This window comes from Narcine bancroftii, chromosome 3 (genome assembly GCF_036971445.1).
Source record: "Narcine bancroftii isolate sNarBan1 chromosome 3, sNarBan1.hap1, whole genome shotgun sequence".
NCBI classification, from domain to species: domain Eukaryota; kingdom Metazoa; phylum Chordata; class Chondrichthyes; order Torpediniformes; family Narcinidae; genus Narcine; species Narcine bancroftii.
In genome coordinates this window covers 71,431,823-71,459,725 of record NC_091471.1, presented here as the reverse complement: position 1 = coordinate 71,459,725, position 27,903 = coordinate 71,431,823, and the positions used below count along the sequence as shown (strand labels likewise).

The 27,903-nt window shown below is 40.7% G+C and overlaps 1 protein-coding gene and 1 long non-coding RNA gene across 4 annotated transcripts in view; one reads left to right on the top strand and one right to left on the bottom strand.

Annotated features, from left to right (window-relative positions):
- Positions 1-27,903, top strand: part of LOC138757242 (uncharacterized) — a 1,106,005-nt gene that overhangs the window by 188 nt on the left and 1,077,914 nt on the right. The window lies entirely within an intron of this gene.
- The window catches only part of LOC138757240 (urea transporter 2-like), a 158,786-nt gene that overhangs the window by 107,671 nt on the left and 23,212 nt on the right, over positions 1-27,903 (bottom strand). The window lies entirely within an intron of this gene.

The following is a 27,903-nucleotide window of genomic DNA, read 5'->3' as shown; positions in this document are numbered from 1 at the left end:
AAGATAAGCTTTGCACTAACAAGAATGATGTGCAGCAGACTAACAGAGAAGGATAGCAACAGTTTATTCATTGGACAATGTCATGGTATGATAATTTACTAAGTACGTATCCTGAGGTATAAAAAAAACACCACTTGCTGATAACGGCAGAATGCACCTTCTCCAACTAACACTGTTAGTTGCAAATGTTACAATCCGGTAATAAAGAACAAAGAACCTTGATTTCGACTCAGTCTGGTGTCTGACTCACTCATTCATGAACAAAGCAGACCTAACACATGCCACTAGGCAGGCAAACCGGCCCCATTTGTAATCCACGCGGCGGGGCAGCCAGCCAAAATGGCGCCGTCGGAGGTTTCCCCTTCTCAGCACTGGGCTCAGAAGCTTTTGCTGGGGAGCACGTGATGCCCGACTGATGTCGGCGCCCCCCCCAGCGCGGTTCTCATCCAGGTCTGGGCTGGGAGTATAAGTCCAGGCCGGTAGCCAGCAATAAGCCAGTTTTTCTGCTCACTGAACTCAACCCGTCGGGTTGTGTGTTCTTTCAGTAGCAGTGTAGCTGCCGCTACAATTGGTGACCCCAACTGGTTCAAATGCCTTTGAACCCAACATGAGTGAACCTGGGATCAGTGCTATAGCCATCAAGCTGCCTGACTTCTGGGTTCAAGAGTTGGAGACCTGGTTTGACCACGAGGAGGCTCAGTTTCACCTTCGCCAAATTTCGTCTGACATGACAAACTGCCATGGACCAGGCCACCACCAAATGTGTGCTGCACCTGCCCGCCGAAGACAAATACGGGACCATCAAACGAGTGCTCACCCGATACCTCGGACTATCCAGGCATCAGCATGCCGCTCGACGCCTTGGGGGACAGGTCCCCAGTGGAGTTGATGGACGAGATGCTCGCAGTCATGGGTGATCACACCAACTGCCCACTCTTTGAGTGAATTTTCCTCGACCATCTGCCCGACAACATCCGGCCATTACTGGCCCAAGAGAGCTTTACCGACCTGAGGAAGGTTGCTCAGAAGGCTCAAGTGCTATGGCTTGAGCCCGGAGGGCTCGGCAGTCCAGCAGATCATGAGGCACGGGCATGACCATGCCAAGTCTGCCCTTAGCACTGTGGTAGAACATGGGGCCACCAGGAGCATAACCACAGCATCCACTCTGGGCCTCTGCTTCTACCACCAGCACTGGGGTGCCAAGGCTCGGAAGTGTTGTCAGTCCTGCATGTTCCAGGGAAATGAGTAGGCCGGCCGCTGTTAATGGCTGCAGCGGCTGGCCAAGGACACAGCTTCCTCTACCTGCGGGACTCAGTCAGTGGCTGGCGCTTCCTCGTCGACACTGTGGCCCAGATCAGCATCATCCTGGTCATGGCCATCGAGTCCAGGAACCGACCTCAAAGACCTTCCCTCCGTGCGGCCAATGCAACAGAGATCTGGACGTATGGGAACAAGACAGTCCACTTCCAGATCGGCCGGCGAAAGTTCTCGTGGAGGTTCACTATCTTGTCCCTTCCAACCGCCATCCTGGGTGCTGACTTCCTCCTCGGCCACGGCCTCCTGGTGGACATTCAAGGTAGGCACCTGGTAGATGCCTGGACTTTCCAGGCCATTTGCCTCGACGCCTCCCGCACACAGCAGCTGCAGATGGCCACGATCAGCACGCCCAGAGATGAGTTCCAGCGAATCCTGGATGAGTTCCCGGCCCTCCTCAGGCCACAGTTCTCCGCTGCCTCACCGTGCCACAGGGTGTTCCACCACATCCCCACCCAGGGTCCACCGGTTCATGCCAAGGCACGTCAGCTCCCGCCTGACAAGCTCCAGGTGGTGAAGGAAGAGTTTTTGCATCTGCTGGAGCTGGGGATCATTCGGTGCTCCGACAGCCCATGGACCTCGCTGCTCCACCTGGTCGTGAAAGCCTCCGGCAGCTGGCACCCCTGCGGAGACTATCGACGGCTCAATGAGGCGACAGTTTCTGACCGTTACCCCATCCCTCTCATCCAGGACTTTACAGCCAACCTGTATGGTGTGAGGGTTTTCTCCAACATTGACCTGGTGCGCAGGTATCACCAAATCCCGGTGCACCCTGAGGAAATACCCAAGACGACCATCATCACCCCCTTCGGCTTGTTCAAATTCTTTCACCTGCCATTTGGGCTAAAGAATGCTGCTCAGACCTTCCAGCGCCTCATGGACTCAGTGAGCAGGGACCTTTATTTCATCTTTATTTACTTGGACGACATCCTCGTTGCCAGCAGAGATTGGGTGCAACACAAGGCCCATCTGTGCGCCTTCTTCTCCCATGTGGCCGACTTCGGCCTCACCATCAACCCAGCCGAGTGCCAGATCGGGAAAGAGTCCATGCAGTTCCTGGACCATACCATCACAGCCGAAGGAGCCATGCCCGCTGCTACGAAGGTTGCCGCTATCAAGGAGTTCCCAAACCTGGACAACCTCAAGGGGCTGCAGGAGTTCGCGGGTATGGTCAACTTCTATAACCGATTCATCCCAGGAGCCATGTGCATCATGCAGCCGCTATTCGCCCTCATCACAGCAAAGCACAAAACGCTCACCTGGACCCCAGAGGCCTACAGTGCATTCGAGGCCACCAAGGACGCCCTCGCGAAGGCTACCATGCTCGCCCACCTGCACACCAACCTGCATATGGCGCTCTCCATTGATACCTCTGCCCCAGCTTTCGGCGCTGTCCTGGAGCAGCAGATGAATGGACAATGAAAGCCGCTGGCATTCTTTAGTCGACTTCTCCGCCCACCAGAGCGCAAGTATGGCGCCTTCGACCATGAGTTACTGGGCATGTACCTGGCGGTGCGGCATTTCTGCTATTTCTTGGAGGGGAGGACTTTTACCTTCTTCACTGACCATAAACCCCTCACTCAGGCACTTGCGATGGCAAAGGATCTCTGGTCAGCCCGCCAGCAGCGTCACCTCTCCTTCGTGTCGGAGTTTACCACCGACATTCAGCACAAGGTGGGGAAGGACAACGTGGTCGCCGATGCACCTGTGTGCTGACACCTGGCCTCGACTTCGACCAGCTTGCTCAGGACCAGAAGTCTGACGAGGAGACGCGAGCCTTCAGGACTGCCATCATGGGCCTGCGATTCTGAGTCCTCCCAACTCCGAGCACCGAAAGCACCGTCCTGTGTGATGTCTCCATGGGCACCCCACGGACAGTGGTTCCCCAGCAGTGGCACAGGCAAGTCTTCCATCACAGCCATGACCTTTCACACCCATACATCAGGTCTACGGTCCACATGGTGGAAGAGCAGTTTGTCTGGCATGGGCTGTGGAAACAGATCGTGGGCTGGGCCAGAACATGCACCCATTGCCAGATGTCCAAGGTGCACAGACACACCAGGGCACCTGTGTAAGAGTTCGAGCACTTCCGGGAATGGTTCAGCCACATTCACGTGGACATAGTCGGGCCCTTACCAGTTTCATGGGGCAACCATTACCTTTTCACGGTGGTAGACTGCACCACTCATTCACGTGAGGTGATCCTGATGCCGGACGCCTCCACAGACTCCTGCTCCCGAGCGCCGTTGCACAGTTGGGTCGCCTGGTTTGGCAATCTGAATCACTTCACCAGTGATCGGGGCACCCAGGTCACCTCTGTGCTCTGGGCACAGCTCGCCACAGGTTGGGGATAGAGCACCACGGCCTATCACCCGCAGGCCAATGGACTGGTCGAATGTCTACACCACCACCTTAAGTCCGCACTTATGGCCAACTCTCCGGTCCCGACTGGGTGGATGAACTGCCTTGGTTGCTCCTGGGCATCTGCTCCACACCCAAGGATGATCTGCAGGCATCATCAGCTGAGCTGGTCTAAGGTGCACAGCTGGCACTGCCCAGTGAGTTGATCAACGCACCTCACAACCCCCAGCAGTTGCCGCACGAGCTACTTCCCCACTACCGGGCCCTCTTGGACTCCTTCGCACCCGCACCACTGCCCAGACATAGCGCACGGCCATCTTACGTCCCCAGCAAGTTGCACTCCGCAGAGTACAATTTATTCGGCGGGGCCCACCCGCAGCACCTCTGCAGAGACCTTATGAGGGGCCGTACAGGGTTGCCCAGCGTTCAGGGCCTATGTTCACGCTGGACATCGGCGGCAGGTGGGAGCTGTTTATGGTGGACAGGCTGAAGCCAGCTCACCTCGACCCCACCAAACCAGTGATTGTCCCAGCCCAAGAAACGAGGCCGCCCAGCTAAAAAGGACATTAACGTTGGTACTGGGGGGGTTTGTGTGGCAGCATGCCACTAGACAGGCAAACCGGCCCTGCTTGTAATCCATGTGGTGGGTTCAGCCGGCCAAAATGGTGCCGTCGGGGGTTACCCCTTCTTCTCAGCACTGGGCTCAGAAGCCAGCGCTGGGGGTCCACGTGACTCCCAAGTGACGTTGGTGCCCCCCAGAGTGGTTCTCAGCCAGGTCTGGCTGGGAGTTTAAGTCCAGCCTGGCAGCCAACAATAAACCAGTTTCTCTGCTCACTGAGCTCAACCTGTCTGGTTGTGTGTTCTTTCAGTAGCAATGTAGCTGCCGCTACAATTCTACCAAAATTTTTATGCCTCTTTCAATCACTGCTGATATTTATTCCTAAATCCTTTTTTGACAATTTTGAATCAATTATTATGTTATTTATATAGCAAAACAAGAAACCTAGATAGAATAAAAGGTATCTTCAGAACGCTAGAAATAATGGGGGGATTAACCCTACCTAATTTCTGTAATATCTCCCTATGGGTGTTATTGGGGTAATTTCTATTCAAAAATTGACGATTCATCACTATGCACTAGGCATAGTCTTATTCAATTCAAAGAGCTACATCGTGTACATTTCCCCAAAGTCAAATCTGCTTGAATTTATTCTGATATTAGTTCACTTTGTGACAAATGTAAAATATTCCATGCCTCTTTATTACATATGTTTTGGACTTGCCTTAATTTGCAAAAATATTAGACTGACATATTTAGAACTTTTTCAACCATATTTAGGATAGTTTTAGTTCAATGTCTGGTAATTTCATTATTTGGTTTTTCTAAAGATATAAATATCTTCTAATTAAAGACAGGTTATAGCATTCACCACTTTATTAGCAAGAAGAGCAATTCTGTTAAAATGGAAAGCGGAGTTTCGCACCTACACATAGTCAATGGCTATTAGCTATTATGTCCTTTTTAAACCTGGAGAAAATTAGGTATAATGTCATGAAAATCAAGATTTCTTTTGCTAAGTCTTGAGGTCCATTTATAGCTCACTTCCATAATTTCACTAATTCGGTGCAAAGATGAATGGCTTGCTTGTTTGGATCCCCTGAGGCTCCTTGTTCGGATTTAACACCACACACAATATGAATTTTAATCTTGATTTCTGTGGGTTTGAACTTTTTTCTTTTTTCTTTTAATTTTTTCTTATTTGCCTCATAATATTGTATTTATTACCATTTATTGGATTTAAAATTAAGTAGTACTGTACCATATGCTATTAGTTGTAAATCTGCAAAGGTTTCATTATAATTGATTTACTGCTTTTTTGTTTGTTTTTCCGATAAAACAATAAAAATAATTTTAAAAGAAAGAAAGCAAGTCAATGCTGTCCATATTTTGTGCAAAAGTCTACAAAGAGTAGATGGAAGTCACTGGGTCAAGCAACATCCATGTCATTGTCAGTAATGTTTCAGGTCATGGCCCTTTATTGAGATTAAAGTAGGAAGGTGTGATGTCAAGATTATCGGGGTGGAGGGGGGTGATGAAGAGGGTAGAAGAAGATGGGGAAGGTCTGAGACTTTAGAAGGTTTTAGACAGAAGGTGGAAGACATGGAGAAACAGCTAGAGGCATTGGGAAAGTGTTAGAAAGAAAAGACAGAATGGGATGAGAGAAAAGAAGAGATAGAAATGGTGGAATGAAATGAAGATGGGGGTCACCTGAATTTGCAAAAATCAACAATCATGCTGCTGGTTTTAAGGCTGTTCAGGAGGATGGAATTCATGAAAATACCTCTTAAAATATAGAGGTCCTTTTCATCAGTGAAAGAAAGCTATTAATTCGTCCACAGCGTGAATTTCTTTTGAAAATGTTTTATTTTTAATTAACAGAGAAGGAAAAAAATTGGCACTCCTAAAGTGTTAATTGCCTTAATGCACTCTAAATGAAATACTTGGTTAATTCTTCAAAGTCAAAATCTTTAAAATAACAAGATTGCACGGATTAATAAAATTAATCCTGTGCACCCAGTTGGAGATAGGGCCAAAAAATGCAGCACAATTCAGTGACGCATGTTGTTGGTAATCATGAGCTTTTATTCTGGAGAACGGAATTATTTCTACAATTTTAACCATAATTATTGGATCAAAGTATTTTGTCATCTGAAAATATTCCCAGGGTTTGCAGATGAATTATTCTCAACCATTTGAATGCACAACATACAGAAACCTTTTGACAACATGGTCAAAAAAATTCAAGTTTCCTCTTTTATCATTCAAAGCACAGTTTAATTTTTACGTCCATTAACTCATTGATATTGAATAACTTGAATTACTTTCATCAAAATACACCGCACAGTTAAAATTATAATCAACAATAATTAATTAATGATGCATAGTTAGTGACTTTCTTTTTTTTTTCATTTAGAAATATAATAACGAGAAATGGTAGTGCTATCAAGTGGCAGTTACCCTAATAATTTATTCATTGGTGCTCACTGTGGGTGTCATCAGGGTTACTCAACTCCTGGCCTCATCATCCCCTTAGTCCAAGAATGGATCAAAGCTGAAATATAGATCTAAAGTGAAAGTAACTACCATTGTCATCAAGACAACATTTGACTAAGTGGTGATCTCAAAAAACCCTGATAAAATTGGACTTAATAGGGATCAGTGGTTGAAATCACAACTTGGACATAGAAAGATAATAGTTGCTGGAGATTAATCATCCCGTCTCAGGATTCTGCTGCAAAAATTAATCAAAGAACTTGACAAAAGGCAAAGGAGGAAAAACCCAACACCCAACCCCAACCAACCAATTTTCCCCTGCAACCGCTGCAACCGTGTCTGCCTGTCCTGCATCGGACTTGTCAGCCACAAACGAGCCTGCAGTTGACATGGACATTACCCCTCCATAAATCTTCGTCCGCGAAGCCAAGCCAAAGAAGAAGAAGAAGCGAAGATATTTTGCTGATGATTAGCACCATTTCCAACGCCATTTGTGACTTCTCAGCAAAGAAAGAGTCCGTGCCGTCATGCAACAAGACCTGGATAATATTGGCTGAGAAGGGGCAAGCAACATTCTGCACAAAAGTGTCAAATACTGACCATCTCCCACAAAGCAGAGTCTAATCATCTGCATTTGACATTCAATGCTATTAACTTTGGAGGATTCCTACCATCAACTGAAGGTCCCTCTTTGATTGTAGTTTGCAAAATTATGAGGGGCATAAATAGTGAGAGACTTTTCCCCTTGCAGAGCTGTATGGGTTTGAGGTAAGGAAAATTTAGAGTTAATTCCAGAATTAATTTTCACTTGAAATTTTGAATGTACAGCTTGAGAAAAAGGTGGAGGCAGGTACTAGTACAGCATAAAAAAGTATTTAAATGAGCACTGGAAATGCCTTGGCATTTTCCATGCAGAAAAATGGGTAATTAGAGATGAGTACTTGATGACTGGCACAGATATGGTGGGCCCAAAGGGCCTGTTTCCATGATATATGACTCCAATGACCATCCACATAAATACAGTGGTTACAACAATGGATCAGAGGTAGGAAACTCATAGTGAATGACACATTTCCTGGCAAACAAAGTTTTTCTACTATTTACAAATTAGGAGAGTGATTGAATACTTTCTGCATGTGTGGGTGGCAAGTCCCAAAAACAGTCAGGAAACTTAACAAAAGGATCCACTTGATTGGATACTATCTAAAAAAATGGGCTATAAATGTTGGTCTTGCCACCAATGCTCACATCTGAACAAAAGTGAAAAAAAAGCACAAAACCATTATTATACACCCATTCATCCAAAAAAAAGGTGGAAAGATGCAGAATTATGCCTTTAAATTTGATTTCTTGATCACATTCTGGGCCACTTCAAGAGTTTTTGAAAATGCAAAATTATGTCCATAATGCATTGTATCAGGAGTCTGAACTTTGAACTCTATCCGTACCTTACTTTGCATGTCAACTAATGAAATGCCTCATCAGCGTTTGTTTCCTTTTCCCAGAAAGTCGAAGACTGGATCGACCTTGCTGACCTGGCTTTCAAGACCTGGAGAAGTTTTACTGAGAAAGCATGTTAGACAGAGCAAGGTGGATCCATTAGTCGAGCTTCATGCTAACCTGCAATATGCTCAAATTGCTTTTCCTGATGGGAGACAGGACACTGTTTCCCTTAGGGATCTTGCTTCACCAAGGGTTCTGCCTGCAGCTTCTAACCTTTTTCCCACTATCACTAATCTTCTCTTGCCCTCCTCAGAACAGCATGTCTCTGTCCCTGATATTCAATCTGTAACACGCAGAGACTTACCCCAAATAACACCTGCTACCAATCACTTTTTATCTGCCAAAAAAGCAGCTTCTCCTCTTAGCTTACAAGAGACCTCTCCAGTTGTTTTGCTTCGGTCTGAAAGAGTCCCAAGGCCACCCCAATGGCTTACTTATGATAAGTTTTAATTGCTGCATTTCTCACAGATTTTTTTTTACACACCTACTGCTGATTTTCTCTCTTCTTTGGTGGTGCTTTTAACCCTTTTGATTCCTTTTTTTATTACTTAAAATTGGTTAATTTTAGAGGGGGGTGAATGTAGTAATGTAATGTATTATGCTGACTGCTTTCTGTTGGTTATGACTGTGGATTGGCTCCACCCTATCCAACTGCACGAAAACCAACAAGGTCGGGTCAGATACAGCAATGAGCTCTCTGAACCCTTCTCCATTAACAATGGTGTGAAGCAAGGCTGTGTTCTCGCACCAACCCTCTTTTCTATCTTCTTCAGCATGATGCTGAACCAAGCCATGAAAGACCCCAACAATGAAGACGCTGTTTACATCCGGTACCGCACGGATGGCAGTCTCTTCAATCTGAGGCGCCTGCAAGCTCACACCAAGACACAAGAGAAACTTGTCCGTGAACTACTCTTTGCAGACGATGCTGCTTTAATTGCCCATTCAGAGCCAGCTCTTCAGCGCTTGACGTCCTGCTTTGTGGAAACTGCCAAAATGTTTGGCCTGGAAGTCAGCCTGAAGAAAACTGAGGTCCTCCATCAGCCAGCTCCCCACCATGACTACCAGCCCCCCAACATCTCCATCGGGCACACAAAACTCAAAACGGTCAACCAGTTTACCTATCTCGGCTGCACCATATCATCAGATGCAAGGATCGACAATGAGATAGACAACAGACTCGCCAAGGCAAATAGCGCCTTTGGAAGACTACACAAAAGAGTCTGGAAAAACAACCAACTGAAAAACCTCACAAAGATAAGCGTATACAGAGCCGTTGTCATACCCACACTCCTGTTCGGCTCCGAATCATGGGTCCTCTACCGGCATCACCTACGGCTCCTAGAACGCTTCCACCAGCGTTGTCTCCGCTCCATCCTCAACATCCATTGGAGCGCTTTCATCCCTAACGTCGAAGTACTCGAGATGGCAGAGGTCGACAGCATCGAGTCCACGCTGCTGAAGATCCAGCTGCGCTGGGTGGGTCACGTCTCCAGAATGGAGGACCATCGCCTTCCCAAGATCGCTGGCCACCGTGACAGAGGTGCACCAAAGAAAAGGTACAAGGACTGCCTAAAGAAATCTCTTGGTGCCTGCCACATTGACCACCGCCAGTGGGCTGATATCGCCTCAAACCGTGCATCTTGGCGCCTCACAGTTTGGCGGGCAGCAACCTCCTTTGAAGAAGACCGCAGAGCCCACCTCACTGACAAAAGGCAAAGGAGGAAAAACCCAACACCCAACCCCAACCAACCAATTTTCCCCTGCAACCGCTGCAACCGTGTCTGCCTGTCCCGCATCGGACTTGTCAGCCACAAACGAGCCTGCAGCTGACGTGGACTTTTACCCCCTCCATAAATCTTCATCCGCGAAGCCAAGCCAAAGATTGGTATAACAGATGGTGCAACTTATCCCACTGGTCAGTAGAGGTGGCTTCTTCTGTTAATGAAAGCCTATAGTATGATACAAGACTGGTCTTTGCTTATGGCATATCACTCAGGCACAGTCAGCAATGGGCATGTCCTAACACATCCAACATATATACAGTAGTTTACCACATCTGTATCTGTGTGGGTTTCCTCCGGGTGCTCTGGTTTCCTCCCACCGTTCAAAATGTACCGAAGTTGTAGGTTAATTTGGTGTAATTGGGCTGCATGGGGCCATGGGCTGAAAGAGCCTGTTACCATGCTGTATGTCTAAATTTAAAGTTATATTGATTATTTGCGTGATCATTATGGATTGCGTGTTTTTTTGTGCATGCACCAATGTTTGGAGAAACGCTGCTTCGTCAGATTATATATAAACAGTCAGATGATCCATATCACCCAGACATAATGTTATGCATCTTATTTCTGTTCTTCATCAGTTTTCTGAATTTCAATCTTCTCTCTTACCTAAAGTTTTCTGAAACTTGGAAAAAAAACATTGTAAGTACGCTGTGCATTTTTCTAGTAGTCTCACATCTTTCCTGTAATGTAGCGACCAAAACATGCATGCAATCTCAAAATGGCTTACAAGCATTTCTAGCATAACTTTCCACTCTTCAATTCTGATCCTTAATTAAATGCCCTCTAGGTTTTATAATTTTTTTCTACCAGCACTTTTGTTGCCTCTGAGGATCAATATCTACTTCTTTATTGCAGATTACTCTGTGTGTGTGTGTGTGTGTGTGTGTGTGTGTGTGTGTGTGTGTGTGTGTGTGTGTGTGTGTGTGTGTGTGTGTGTGTGTGTGTGTGTGTGTGTGTAAATGCATTACTCACACTTCCTTGGCTAAATTATCATTTACATCTATTTTGCTCACCATATACATTCTCCTGAAAGTTGAAATCCTTGTTCCTCCTTCCTTTTTTTTTATCCTTAATATTAGTCATCGTATTCTAAACTTTAAAGTTCAAAATTATTGTCAGAGTACATACATGACATAAGAACATAAGAAATAGGATCAGGAGTAAGCCATCCAGCCTATTGAGCCTGCTCCGTCATTCAATGTGATCAGAGGTGATCTGATGATTGGCTTATCTCCACCTGCCTGCCATTTCCCCATATCCCTTAATTCCCTTACTATGTAGAGACCTTGCCTTAAATGAGATCCTTTTTCCTGTGGGCCAGGCAGAATTTCTATTTATCAGTAGTGTAAACTGTACCCAAGAAAATATGCGTATACAAAAGAGAGGAATGCAAACAAAGAAAGAAATGTAAACAAACTGACTGCAAATACAAAAAAAAATTCAGTCATAAATAATGTGCAAAGCAAGATTCCTTAAAAGAGGCTCTGATTGAGTATTAGCAACTGTTCCCGAACTTGGTGGTATGAGTCTTATGGCACCTATACCTTTTCCTGATGGCAGCAGTGAGAACACAGCATGTCCTGGGTGGTGTAGATCCTTGATGATTGCTACTGCTCTCCGATGGCAGCATTATATGTCGATCTTCTCAATGAGTTTTGCATGCAATGTATTGGGCTGAGACCACTACCTTTTGCAGGGTTTTCCACTCAGAGGTTTTGGTGTCCCCATACCAGGCCATGATGCTGCTGGTCAGCACACTTTCCACTACACATCTGTTGCAGTTTGCTAAGGATTCCAATGTCATACTGAACCTCCACAAACTCCTGAGGAGGGAGATGCGCTGATGTGCTTTCTTCACAATGACATTTGTATGTTGGGTCTAGGAAAGGACCTTGGAGATAGTGACTCCCAGGAATTTTAAATTTTCTTATGCTCTCCACCTCTGATTCTCCAGTGATCACTGGATCGTCCACCTCTGGTTTCTTCTTTCTTGTGTCTACAATCAGCTCCTTGGTTTTTAATGAGAAGTCGTTGTTAGGGTATAATTTGATTATTCTTGAATTTTATATGCAGCCCACTAATTGTTTCTTATGCTCTCAAATTTCCTTTGAATAATTCTTCAATTTATTTTAGTATCTTTCTTTTCATTCACCCAACTTCTACTCCTTTGACATGTATTTTGATTATACCCATAGTTGGAATTAATATATTTCTTACTGATTGGTGAAATTGAAAATTTAACTTGTATGTATAGATTGCTTCAGCTATTTTCATACCAGTACACTCTCCTGACCTATACCTGGCTTAATTTCACTAAGTTTGTAGATGAAATATCTCTCTTTGTTCTTTGTTACACCAGCTAGGTTTTTTGTTTCATTCCACTTATGTTACGTGCTTTCCAAAGGACTCAAAGAACCCCTTTCTAATGGGTATATTCTCCACTGATTTTTCTTTGTCCCTTTCCCTGACAGCTTGAGTATAATTCTAAAATGATCACTACTGTCTGGATAATTTTTCAGTTGGCACTCTCCACACATTATTTACCTCAGAAATTGATCAAGTACTTTCTTTCCTTTTCAATCTATTTTTACTGAGTTTAACATAATAAATGATGATTACATAATGAATCAATTATATACAAGCAAACAGATACCAAAGGGAGAGGGAAAAAATGATAAGTAATAAAATGTGCATATCTACATTAATAGTTACTTGTAATAACTCCATCTAGTAATAAACATAATGAATGCAACCATGTCAGACCCATTATTAGACCATTATATTCAAATAATAAGGATAAAAAAGGAAAAAATAAAAATACAAAATGGACTGAACTAAACTAATGTAATCCCTTCCCTCTAAATCAAGGTTACCTTTTTTGGAAAGAAAAAGAAGCACTTCTTTCTTCACCATGGCTTGGAAATTTATGTAATACAAAAGCTTGTATTAATGCTAAATCTTTGTCACAACTAAGGTATCATTCTGATATTGGGATGACAAAATGTGTGTGTAGACCCAGTGAGCATGAAGAAAGATTTGTAGAATGGTCCCAGAGATAAAGGACTTCAGTTATGTGGACAGTCTGGAGAAGCTAGGAATGTTTGCCTTTCAGCACAGAAGCTTAAGAAGTGGTTTGATGTAAATGTTCAGTATCACGAAGTAAATATTAGGGGAACTGTTTCTAATGCAGAATTATAAAAATAAAATTTAAAGTGAATGGCAAAAGGATCAGGTGCGACATGAGGAAAAGGATCTTTATTCAGCAAATGGTCAGTTCTTTGTGTTTCTTAAAGAGAGTTTGATCCAAACTCATTTCGACAGATAAAAAAAGATGTAACTTTGCAGGAATTAGAGGAGTAGGATTTGGAATATTGCAGGACAGTTAGGAAAGAGCAAAGAAATGTGATCAGGTGAATAGAACCCATTAAGACTAGCATGTGCTCAATGTTCTCCATCCATACTGCAATGATTTCATGATTCCAGCAAGAATAGAGATGCTTTGCTCCACTTATATAGGGCCCTGGTGAGACCACATTTTGGACGTTATGTTCAAGTCTGAAACTCCCAACTGATGATACAGTATATATGACAGAGATCGGAAATAGTTAACAAGAAGGAATCAAGAGTTTGTGTTGGAAAGTGACATATGGGTAAAGATCATTTAACCTGTCGCACACAACTATATCTTATTTATCACAATATCTGCAAACCCTACCCTACCTAAACCTATTTGATTCTGGGGGTGAGTTGAATAAATAGCTATGCACCCAGGCTAATTATTTTTTTAAATTGTGAGTTTACATTCTCATACATTGAGATGATTAAATCTAGTCCAGCAGATTGTAGAGACTCTGAATACCCAAAGTACTTTCTCAACCAGATGTGTGTTTCCTTGTGTGGTATCTCTGGAGAAAATAACGCTGATGATTTTTTTTCACTGCCTAACAACAAACAAAACTGGTCTGATTAAAAAAATAAAGTTGATCGTCCCTAAATTTTTAAATATCTACCAAATAATCTGCTCAGTGATGTATTATTAAGCTGCTCTGTCAGTTAATAGGGTCTTCAATGATCAGGTAAATTTGTCAGATGACAATTGGTTTTCAAAAAATGAAAGAGTTTTACCCCTTTGAAATTGTACTATACATTAAAATTTAAAACATTGCAATGTACTTGTGTGGACAAACGTTGATGAAAAGCAATATTTTCAGGGAAGAGGAAACAAAATGCTCAGTGATGGTACTATTATGTTTACTTGACATAAATGACCTTTTTATCATTAATCAAACCCCTACAATTTATTGCTTTACATTACTTCCAGTTAAATTTTCACTTCATTGAAGTTAATCTTGCCTGTGTGCTGATAAATGGGACTGAATCATTTGAATGTACAATGTTAACTCATTCACATGAATCATGAAAAATAAATATTATTCTAATGTTTTCTGATTACCCAGAGCATGCAGTTTGATTATCATTTCCAATGTTGCTATACATATAATCCACATTTCACACTAAAATGAAATTATTTGCAGCTAAATTCATCATATAATCTTATTCATAATTACAGATAGATAATAATTGCAACATGGCATTTGAAATTTTCAATTACTAAGCATTCAAATGGAGTGTAACAATGAGTTTTAATATATGAAGTAAGAAATGGTCCAATTAAACTGTCAATGCTCTCAATATAGTTTGGTTTTGTTATGGTATTTTACTCCCGCTTGTACCAGGATGGACTTGGGTACTGATATCACAGAAAAAAACAAATAGAGCATTATATGCCACGGTCCCTATCTTGAGGGCATAGTAATGAACATTTAATACAATTATCTTGCCTCCTGCTGATTTATATGAGAGAAAAGGAGCTACCTAAACAGAAGCACATTTTACAATTCAAATTAAAAGCAAACAAATCTGATTGGTCAAATCAAATGCAAGAATCAATCCTTTTTATGGATAAGAAGGGGAAGTAATTTGATTCCATAATGCCTGTTACTGGAGCTCTCCAAATTATGATTTGCTTCCAACTCATTGTATGAAGGATATGCCCTATTGCAGTGCAACCTACTTCATCATTATATTGGAAAGGATGTTGTGTGTCTAAATTGAACATAAGCAGTCTGCAGAGCAGTCATGTCTCATGCCAATCAATGCCATTCAATGCTCATTTTAAACTGAAATAGCCAAAACTGAATGTTAGCGATTTAGCTAATGCTATGGATTGACTTCAGGTGGAGAACTCATCCACAGTATTAATTACTTTGTGATTGTTCTGCAGTGTTCCAATAGGAATAGGCCAATATGTCTTTTTCCATAATCTATGCAGTTTTTGTTATCTCATTTGATTGTTTCTCAGAAGAATTTGAGAATGTATAGAGTGCATTTTGCTGTACACAAACATGAAACCTACAAAGAGAGGGACAGAATGGTAAAGGAAATCACTCAGGAAACCTCATCTAATAAGAACCGTAGAACCATAGAAGTTTACAGCACAGAAACAGGCTACTTTGGCCCTTCTAGTCTGTACTGAATCATTTTTTTGCCTAGTCCCACTGACCTGCACCCAGTCCATCGGCTTCCATTCCTATCATATCCATGAACCTGTCCAAATTCTTCTTAAATGTTAAAATTGAGCCTGCATTCACCACTTCATCTGGAAGCTCATTCCACACTCCCACCACTCTCTGTGTGAAAAAGTTCCCCCTCATGTTCCCCTAAACTTTTCCCCTTTCACCCTTAACCCATGTCCTCTGGTTTGTATCTCACCTACCCCAGTGGAAAAAAGCCTATCCTCATTTACTCTGTCTATCCCTCTCATAATTTTGAATACCTCTATCAAATCTCCCCTCATTCTTCTACGCTCCAGGGAATAAAATCCTAACCTTTTTTAACCTTTCCATGTAACTCAGTTCCTGAAGTCCAGGCAAGATCCGAGTAAATCTTCTCTGCACTCTTTCTATCTTATTCATATCCTCCCTGTTGTTAGGTGATTAAAACTGCACATAATACTCCAAATTTGGTCTCACCAATGTTTTATACAACTTTACCATAACACCCCAACTCCTGTACTCAATGCTTTGACTTATGAAGGCCAATATACCAAAAACTCTCTTTAAAACCCTATTCACCTGAGTCACCATTTTCAGGGAATTATGTTTCTGTATTCCCAGGACTCTGTATTTACCATGCTCCTTAGTGTCCTACCATACACCTTACTTGGTTTGTCCTTCCAAAAAGCAGCACCTCACACTTATCTGCATTAAATTCTACTTGCCATTTTTCAGCCCATTTTTCCAGTTCATCCAGATCCCTCTGCAAGCTTTGAAAAGTTATTTGCTAATTCAGCACCTCCAATCTAAGTGTCATCAGCCAACTTGCTGATCCAATTTAGCACATTATCATCCAGATCATTGATATAGGTGACTAACAACAATGGTCCCAGCACTAATCCCTGAGGCAACCACTAGTCACAGGACTCCAGTCTGAGAAGCAATCATCCACCAGTACTCTCTGTCTTCTCCCATCTGGCCATTGTTGAATCCAGGTCACTACTTTACCATGAATACCTAGCGTATGTCCTTCCTGACTAACCTCCTGTGTGAGACCTTGTCAAAGACCTTACTAAAGTCCATGTGGACAACATCCACAGCCTTCCCTTCATCAACTTTCCTGGTAACCTCCTTGAAAAACTATAAGATTGGTTAAAAATGACCAACCACGTGAAAGCCATGTTGACTATCCCTAATCAGTTTCTGTCTATCCAAATAATTGTATATCCAATCTCTTAGAACACCTTCCAATAATTTACCTACTCACAGGCCTGTAATTTCCAAGGTTCATTTTGGAGCCTTTTTTTAAACAACGGAATAACATGAGCTACCCTCCAATCCTTTGGCATTATACCTGTGGCTAATTATATTTTAAATATTTCTGCCAGGACCCCTACAATTTCTACACTGGCCTCCCTCAAGTTCCAAGGGAATATCTTGTCAGGACCTGGGAATTTATCTACCCTTATTTGCGTTAAGACAGCAAACACTTCCTCCTCTTTAATCTGTATAGGTTCAATGACCTCACTGTTCTGTGTAAAATAACATTCCCCCTGATTTTCCTCCACTCACCTTATATAGATGCCCTCTGGTATTTGCTACTGTCATACTGGGATAAAGGACCTGGTCTTCCATCCTACCTACAGCTCTTATAAACATGACCTCTATTAAATCACCTCTTATCCTCCTTCGCTCCAAAGAGAAAAGCTCTAGCTCTGTTAACTTTGCCTCATATGTTCTCCAATCCAGGCAACATTCTGGTAAATCACCTCTGCATCCTGTTTAAAGGTTTCACATCCTTCCTGTAATGCAGAGATCAGATCTAACACAATATTTCAAGTATAGTCTAACCAGAGTTTTATAGAGCTGTAACATTACCTCTTGACTCTTGAACTCAATCTCACTACTAACGAAGGGCAGCGTATCATAAGCCTTCTTAAATATCCCATCAATTTGCATGGCAACCTTGAGAGATCTATGGATTTAGACCCCAAGGATTTTCTGTTTTCCACACTTTTAAGGTTCCTGCCATTAATCATATTTTCTATCTTCATGTTCGATCTTCCAAAATTCATCACATCACAGTTATCCAGATTGAATTCCATCTGTTACTTCTCCACACAACTCTGTATTCTGTCTATATCCTGTTGTAATCCACAGAAACCTTCTACACTATCTACAACACTGGTAATTTTTGTGTTATTTGCAAACTTATAACCTATCCTACTAATTCTTCATCCAGGTCATTTATAAAAATCACAAAGAACAGGGGTCCCTGCAAAGGTGAAATAATAATTAAGTACCGTTTAATGTTCTCCCCTGCTTGTCTCCCATGTGCTAATTATAGTTACGTGTGATTGTAACACATATTCAGACACATCTCTCTGTGAATCCACTGAACCTGTTCCCAACATGATAGATCCCAATGATCCAGAAATTTGAACCCTTGACCCCTGTACCAATTCTTCAGCCACACATCATCTGCCATATCATCCTATTCTTGCCCTCGCTGGTGCGTGACACAGGAAGCCTGAGATAACTACCCTTGAGGTCCTGTCTTTCATCTTCCTACCTATATTGTTGATAATGTTATGAGCCCAGAGGACTCGAAACCCCAGCAGCAAAACAAATTAAAGACAAATGGTTACTTAAACAAAAGTTGCTTTTAATTATCTTTAAACATGAAAACAGGATCAAACTTTACATTATTACTATTAACTTGACTTAACCTAACTTAACCCCCTTCTAATTCTAAGCACACGTGTATGTAATATGTGTGTAAGTTCAGAAAAGTTCTTTGATTCATAGTCCAATCTCACTTCTCATTCCTCCAAGTTCACTGGTATCAGGTAATTCTTATACTGTGCACAAAATTTAACATTTATGAATTTCACCAGGCTTTGATACTTGAAAGGTAAATGATTACCTTTCATGAAGGTTATTGTTGGTTTTCAGAAAGAGATTTGTTGCTCGTTGGACACCCACAACTGATTCCTTCTGAGCAGCCACTCAGTGTCTTGCCAAAGAAACTTGTCCTATCAGGGTTTTCCTCTTTCTTTCAGGTTACCATTGAGTTGCTTTTTGTTTCCTTTATTTCAAGAGAAACATTATGCAGTCAGCCATCTCCTCTTGTATGAACCACAAGGGCTTTGACCAGGCTGAACTAAGAACCCGTCTTCAAAATGGGATTTTTCGAGAAGCTTGCCAGCTTGTCCTGTTCCAGCCCCAGCTGCTGCTGCTGAACTGTAGAACTGCAGAACTGAATTATCTCCCTCTCTTTCTCTCTCAACCTCATGTCCCTCTTAGAACAGCCAACTTCACTCAGACAGACTGAGGCTCCCGACCTAATCTTCCAAGTTCTTTCATCTGTTGCTTTCCAAAATAATAATCCATTACTCCACAGCATGTCCAATTAACACCTACTTGTGAAGTCCTTATAGGAATTCTTCAAAGTTTTTGCAAAGGCACACGGAACCTGGACTGTCTGGCTTGATATACAATTATTTGGATAGCCAGGGACTGATTAAGGATAGTCATTATGGCTTTGATCTCATTTTAAATGAGATCTGTTTTGGTGTTTGTATGTGACCTACACTAAAAAAACCTGCCACAATTTAACTCCTTTTAAAACATATCCATCTACAATATAAAATAATACATAATCTGTCACAATACCAATATGTACCATGACTATTGTCTATTGTCTATTGTCTATTGTCTATTGTCTATTGTCTATTGTCTATGACTTCTGACTGCTCACACTCCCTTTTCAGGATTCAACTGTCCTGTTCTGAGATGTCCTTGACCCTGGCAGCTGCGAGGCAACAAACCATTTGGGTGATTCTTTCATGTCCACAGAATTTCCTGTCTATCCCTCTAACAATTGAATCCCCATCATAACTGCTCTCCTTTTCTCCCACCTTCCCTTCTTAGCCACAGGACCAGGCACAGTGCCAAAGACCCAGTCACCATGGCTTTGCACGGGTAGGTCATCCCTTTCCCCACCCAACAGCATCCAAAGTTGAATACAGTATTTATTATTATGGACTACTTATCCATATTTCAGCTCAATGAAAAACAATGCTTTTAGAGACTGGTACAGAGCAGGGATTACCTTTAATCCCTTTCATGTGGTTGTTTCTAACTGCTTTCTGTAATGGTCTTGCAGAACTACATCAATGTCCATGGAGCTGCACGAACTGCCATGGTTGTCAGGACCAGAAAATACTCTCAGGACAAGAAAAAACCATGGAGAGCATTCTGGCTGGTTGTATGACTGTCTAGTATGGAGGTGCTAATGCTCAGGACAAGAATAAACTCCAGATGGTTATTAATTTAGCTTGCGACATCACAGGCACCAGACTTCACTCCATCAAGGACATCTATAAGAGGCAGTATCTTAAAAAAGCAGCCTCTATCCTCAAAGATCTCCATCACCCAGGTCATGCTCTCTTCACTCTGCTACCATTGGAAAAAGGTACAGGAGCCTAAAGATGAGCACAAGGACAGCTTCTTCCCCATTGCCATCAGATTCCTGAATAATTAATGAACCAAAGACACTGCCTTACTTTTCATGCACTATTTTGTTTTTTTTTAAGTTTATTGTTATAAAAATGGTTATGTTTGCACTGTGACGCTGCTACAAAACATTGAATTTGGTGACTTACTTATGACAATAAATTCTGATTCTGATTCTGTTTCCTCGCACCCTCACTTTATCTTGCAGCTGGACAGCTTTATAGATCCCAGGACATGAAATACTTCTCTCATTGTTTCCAGATTTGTTTACTGTCCCCTATCACCATGCCAGAATTTTTGGTGGCCATGCTCATCTCTATTCAACCACTGCTTCCAGGAAGCTGGCAAAATATTTTGAATCACTTACAACAGTAATTCATCCTTGTGACACCTACAATCCAAGACGTGGGGCTGACTTTCACAAACTTGAACTGGTGCTAGTCAGTCATGAATTTGAGCACTTAGCATTGAACAATTAGTGGTTTACTTTTGTGTTTCACTTAGTGGTTTACCTGAAATCCATAATAGAGAGCAGGCAACATAAATTGTGGGACCTACACAAATAGGACACTTTGAAATGGGTTAATTGCACATCATGGTTGTAACATGCATTTTCTCATGCTATCCATTTCCAGTTCCCAAGTAAATAAAAGTTGAGAGAATATTAAATTCAGACATTTTAAAGGAAGTCAAGTTAGACCAGAGTAAAAACGGAGTGTATGACATTTATTTCTTCAATTAATTTGATAATACACACAACTAATCAAAAATGTCTGTAGAAGTAGCAGTATCTTAAATCCATCCTCCCCGGGTGATTTACCATTAGGCATAGTTTGTAATACCTCTTTAAATTCAAAATCTGTAAATGGCCAATCTAACTCATGAATATCTAAATCACTTAGAAATGGAAGGTCTAAATCGGCCAAAAATTATTCTACTCGATCAGTATCTTGTTTAATCCCCAAAGTATATAAATCTTGATAAGAAGAATGAAATTCATAATTGATCTCCTGAGGTTTAAAAGTGACCCTTAAACCTTTCCTTACCGCATTTATCATCCTAGGCATTTGTTCTGTCTTCAATTGCCAAGCCAATACTTTATAAGCCATTTCTCCTAACTCATAATACTGCAGTTTAGATCTTTGAAGCAACTTCTCATACTGATATGTCTTTAAAATATTATAACGCAATTTCAAATTAGATAACAATATCTTCTTATCTTCTATAACATACCCCTGCAAATCCTATTCTAAAACCTTAATTTCCTCCTCAAGCAGGACTTTCTGCCAAATATTTTTTCTTAATTTTAGTAGTATAGCTAATAATTTGTCCTCTTAAATCCACTTTCAATGCATCCTATTATATAAACTTACTCTGCACTGAATTCTCGTTCAATTGCATAAACAACTTAATTTGGTTCCTAATAAAGGTAACAAACTCAGGCTGCTTTAACAATGCTATATTAAATCTCCATCTGTAATTAGATTGAACCATATCAGAACCAATACAAGAAATTAATAAAAGAGAATGATCAGACAACATCTGACTTTTATATTCCGCATTAGTAATTCTTCCCTGTAGTTGAGCTGATATTAAAAACAAATCAATTCTAGAAAAGGACTCATGTCTTTTTGAGTAAAATGAAAAATCCTTCTCTGTCAGGTTTAGTCTCCTTCAAATTTCTACCAAATTCAAATCTTTCATAACAACTGCTAAATGTTCAGCCATCTTAGTTTTTTTCAAAGATTTTGTAGATTTGTCCAACAAAAGATCCAAACAACAATTAAAATCTCCACCTACTAAAAATTGTCATTTGCTTCATTCAAACCCAAGAAAACCTCATCCACATTCGAAGCATAAACATTTAACAATGTCCAAGCCTCAGAGAAAATTTTACAATTAACCATCAATACTCTACCCGCCTTCTCTGAGACTGATCCCAGTATAAAAGGCAATTTCTTATGAACTAAAATAGCTACTCTGCGGGCCTTGAAATTAAAAGAAGATGCAATGACCTGTCCTACCCAATCTCTTCTTAGTTTTAAATGTTCTTTTTCAGTCAAATGAGTTTCTTGTAGAAAAGCTATATCCACCTTCATTTTCTTAATGTAAGCCTCACTGTTTATCGGGTTATTCAAACCTTTAACATTAAAAGTTACAATATTTAAACTAGACAATTATAATCCAGGCACTTCAAATCAGGAATACAATATCAAAATAAAGGGTCCTAAAAAAAATTACAAAAAAACCCTTCTGTAATAAAAAAAAATAAAATAAACTAAAATCTTTATTAATAAAACCCTATAAAACTCCTTCCCCTTAACTAAATTGAAATAAAAATGCACTCCCCCCCAAAAAAATGCTAGTGCAGTACCCCTCTCTATTAACCGGGTGTGGTTAATGCCACCAGTGGCTGATGACTTCAGATATAACAGGGTCATCCACCTCCCCGCAACTGGACTTCATAATCCAGTTATGATTCAGTTGAGACTTGGGGATCCTCCTCCAAATCCATCAATTGTCCATTTTCCAGCATTTTATTCCCATTTCCATTCCTGATCTTAGTTATACTCACCAAAGGTTTTGCAAACAATTCTTGAGTCAACTTGTAATCTGGCAAAGAATTAGCAAAAGTTAATGCATCTTGAGCCGTTTGAAAAAAATTGAGACTGGTTTTGCCCAAAGAACACCTTCAATATTGCTAGATATTGAAAGGAAAATTTGTACCCCTTCTTCCACAAAACTGCCTTAGCTGGATTAAACTCTTTACATCTCTGAATAACCTCTTGGTTTAGATCCGCATATAAAAAAACCCTTTTACCCTGAACCATTATTGGGCTCTGAGTCATACGAGTCTTCTGAACTGCCAATTGCAAAATCATCTCCCGATCTTGGTATCTGAGACATCTAATCAATACTGCTCTCGGAGGTTGAACCGGGAAAGGTTTCTTTCTTAACGCACGATGCGCTCTATCCAATTCCAAACCTTCTGGAAAAAATTCAGCCCCCAACATATCTGGAATCCAATCCCGGAAAAATTTTGTGGGATTCATTCCTTCAATATCCTCCGGAAGTCCAACTATTTTAATATTTTTATGACGACTCAGATTCTCCAATGAATCAATTTTCCACAAAAAGTCTCTCTTCTGAACGTCCCATCCAGTAAACGACTCTTCAATTTGATCAACTCTGTCTTCAACATTCTTGACTCTCTCTTCTACATCATCAACAGCTGTCAAGCACTTATTGACACCCATTTCATAGAGGCAATTTCCCCTGACATATCAGTTATTTTCACTTTAATATTAGCAAATTGTTCATCAATATTGTGAAAACTGTTTGACATATATACCATCATATTGTCATTTTGTTTTGTCACTTCTTCAAACATGGTCACTATATCAGGACCCAGTGATGGACTCAACTAAGCTGGTGAAGAACCTGATTTATAAGGTGAAGCTGCCTTTGACGTCCTGGGCCAACCTTCAATCACATTAGCAGCAGCTATTAATAATTCCTGGTCCTTTTCATCCAAAAATTCTAGTTGTTCTTCCTCTTCTTCAGGCACTAAGATCTCCTCCCTGGAGGCCTGGCTGTGGGCCTGGACCCCTCTCCACTCTGGGCCGATTTATTACTTCTGGTATTTTGACAAGTATTAAGACAAGCTTCCAAAACATCTACTCTTCCAGAGTCTTTTTCAAGACCCTTAATTACTGTTATTCCAAAAAAAGATAGAGACCCTTTGAAAGTAGCTTCATATATTCCGATTTCCTTGTTAAATGTGGACTATAAAATTGTGGCAAAAGTGCTTGCAAATAGATTTGCGAAATATCTACCACAATTGATTCATGTAGATTAGGCAGGCTTTATTAAAAATCATTATTCAGCTCATAAACTGATTACATTAATTAATCCATCTAAAAATCAACATAATCAACCTTTAATAGCGGCCTTGGATGCCGAAAAGGTATTTAACCGGGTTGAGTGGCAATTTTATTGGCTTTATTAAAAATCATTATTCAGCTGATAATATTGTTAAACAGATTACATTAATTAATGCATCTAAAAATCAACATAATCAACCTTTAATAGTGGCCCTGGATGCCGAAAAGGCATTTGACCGGGTTAAGTGGCAATTTTGTTTAAAGTCTTGGAATTTTTAAAGTTTGATCCACTCTTCATTGGTTGGATAAGGACGTTATATAACAATTTGTCAGCTAGGGTTGTGACAAATGGGCAAATTTAATCTTCGTTTAATTTAACTAGGTCAATTAGACAAGGTTGTCTGCTATCTCCAGCTTTATTTGTATTAGTTATTGAACCTTTGGCTCAATTTATTAGACAGAATATTAATATTATAGATATTAGAGTGAGAGAGGAAAAATATAAGATTAATCCATTTGCAGATGATGTATTTGTATACTCAACAAATCCTAAAAAAATCTCTGATACATCTTCAGAGATGTTTGAAACAATGTGGAGAAATGTCTGGTTATAAAGTTAATTGGGAGAAGAGTGAATTACTTCCAATTTCAAGATTATTCAGATTGTAAACAGATCACCCAATTTCATTGGTCCAATAGAATAAAGTATTTGGGGGTGATAGTAAATGTGGATTATTAGCATTTGTATCAGTTGAATTATATACCATTTTTGAAGAAAATTAAGGCAGATTTGAGTAGGTGGAAAGATCTGCCCTTGACTTTAATGGGATGGTTGAACTGTATCAAAATGAATATATTTCCTCGTATACAATATCTTTTTCAATCTATTCCTTCCTCTTTACCAAAGGCTTTTTTTAAGGAATTGAATACTTCAGTTCAGTTATTTTTATGGAAAAGTAAGTTAGCTAGAGTTCTTTTACAAAAGTTGACTTGGAAATACCCATTAGGAGGATTGCAGTTACCAAATTTTCAGAATTATTATGAAGCAGCACAAATGAAACTTAACTGAATGTCAGACACTGATCAATCTCCAGCATGGGCTAAAATTGAATTGTCACAGGTACCAAAGGATAATGTTAAATATTTTATTTATAAATGGAAACCTTACCTTTTAAAGACTTATGAAGTACTTATACTTAAACATTTATTGGAGATTTGGTAAAAGAGAGACCAAATAATTGGAACTAAAAGTAAAATTACTGCTTAGGCTCAGGATAATTCCTTTTTCTATGATAGTCAATATTTAAAAAAAATTGGGAATTGAAGGGTATTTGAACGGTAGGAGACTGTTTTGAGAAGGGTGTTTTTCTCTCTTTTATTAAACTTCAAGACAAATTTGGGATATCGGTGAACTCATTATTTGCTTATTATCAAGCTTTGAGCTTTGATAAAGGATCATTTTGGGCAGGAGTTTAAGCTTCTGAATTTGACTAGGTTTGAGAAGTTGATTACAGAAAGTTCAAAGAAAGGATTTATATCAGAAATGTATGCATTATTACAAGAGAAGATGGGTAAACCCGACATATTTAAAATAAAGGATAAATGGGAGAAGGTGATACAGCTTTCTATTTTGGAGGAAGATTGGATGAGGGTGTAGCTAGGTTGAATAATGTGAGATATAGTTTAGTTAATTATAATTTTTTGCATCAATTATATTTGACACCAGAGAAATTGAAACGATATGGTTTTAGGGAATCAGATTTGTGTTTTCGGTGTGAAAGGGACGTTTCTACATTCCGTTTGGTCTTGTGATAAGGTGAAAACGTTTTGGATAAAGATTAGGGAATTTTTGGAATGTTTGTACAACATTGAATTATTGTTGGATCCATTACTTTTTTCAATTGGAGTATATGATAAATTTAAAAGTGGGTTTAAAATTGGATAAGTTTCAAATTGCATTCATTCGCTTGTTTCTAGCAGTGGCTAGAAAATATATTGCGGTAACATGGAAAGATGATGTAAAGTTAAATATTAAAAGATAATGAGTTGAAATCATGTATTTATTTAGAAAAAATAAATAAAATTTACACAATAATCATTTTTTTTACTAAAATGTGGAATCCGTATTGAAAACATATGGATTTGAATGTATTTTAATTAAATTAAAAAAAAAGGCACACACCATCATATGTAAATAACTGACATATGTAAAAGGCTCCGTTATTATTGGGAGGGGGGTAGGGGAGGGTTTTTTTTGTGTAGTTGGGTGGTGGCGGGGGAAGGGGTAGATTATTAGTTTATAATTATGTACTTTATCAATAATGAAATGTAATACTGGTTTTTTAATATATAATTTTGTATTTTATATTATATAAAGTTTTTTTAAAAAGAAGTATCAATATCTTTAAGGCAAGCTGGTCAAGAAAATAGGAACAGTCTGAGAATAATGACAATGAGTTTATGAGCTCAGTTATTGGCTACATCAACAAGTGCATTGAGGGTGTCACTGAGATCAAATGCTTCACAACCAGGGTGTGGTAAACCACAGTAATGTATAATTATCTGGTCAAGCCTATCTATTGACTGGTTGTACCTGTGGCACCTCTCCACAGGCTCCTGTATAAAAATGACTGTTCCACAGCCCCCACAACTCAGTGCAGGACAACTGAATGGTCTCAAGTGAATTAAAGCCTATTGGTTTCTCCACATTAGTCTCCTGAGTGATTGATGGTGTATCACAGGGCTAACCAGAAACCATGGCTCATTGCTGAGTTCTGGGAACTTCTCAGAGCTCGTGATCTGCCTTCAGGACAGGAGACAAGACAGCACTAAGATCAGCCAGGGCTGAACTCTCCAGTGCAATCTGGAAGGCAAATCGTGGATGCCCACAGAAGATCCTTAGGTAGCTATGTGACATTGGCACATGTGGCAAGGAATCAAGAGCATAACAGATCAGAAGACAACCTTGAGAGTTCAAGACAATGATACCTCCCTTCTGGACAGACAACATGTTCTATACACAGTTTGATGACAAAAACAGGCTGACGCTGAAGAAACATTTGTGCCCCATTGAACAGGACCCCTGCATAGCTGTGGCCAAGATGAGGAGAACCCTATCAAAGGTAAACCTCACAAGGCAATGGGACAAGACAACATATTTGGTTGGGTACTGAATAACTGTGTAGACCAACTGACGGACATCTTCAACATGTCCCTGTGGGTTTCAACACAACCACCATCATCTTGGTACCAAAGAGGTTGACAGTAACAGGCCTCAAAGACTACTGCACTGTGGAACTGACCTCCACCATTATGAATTGCTTTGAGCATCTGGTAATGGAATGCATCAAAGTGCATCTTCTAGAGACACTGGACCCATTTCAATTCACCTACAAATGGTACCATTGCACTGATGATGCTATAGCCTTATCCCTCCACTCTGCCTTGACCCACCTGGAGAACATTGCCTCATGTACCAGGCTACTGTTCATCAACTTCAGCTTGGCATTTAATTCAGTCATTCCCCAGAGGCTGGTGGAGAAGCTCTGCTCACTGGGACTCAACATCCCTCTCTGCAACTGAATTCTGGACTTCCTAACAGAAAGGATGCAGTCTGTTAGGGTTTGTAGCAGAATGTCGAGCACTGGTGCACCTCAGGGCTATGTTCTCAGCCCACTCCTGTACGTGCTGCTAACCATGAATACAGCAGCAGATCCAGCCCCAACAGAGTCATTTTTTCAGATGGTATGACCATGATGCGAGAAAAAACACCTGAATCTCATCATGGACAAGACAAAGGAGGGATGAATGCGGACTTCAGGAGGACCAGGGATGATTACCCTCCACTAATAATGCATTAATAACTCAGTAGTGAAGAGAGTGGAAAGCAAGTTCCTTGGCATCCACTTAAGAAGTGACACACATCT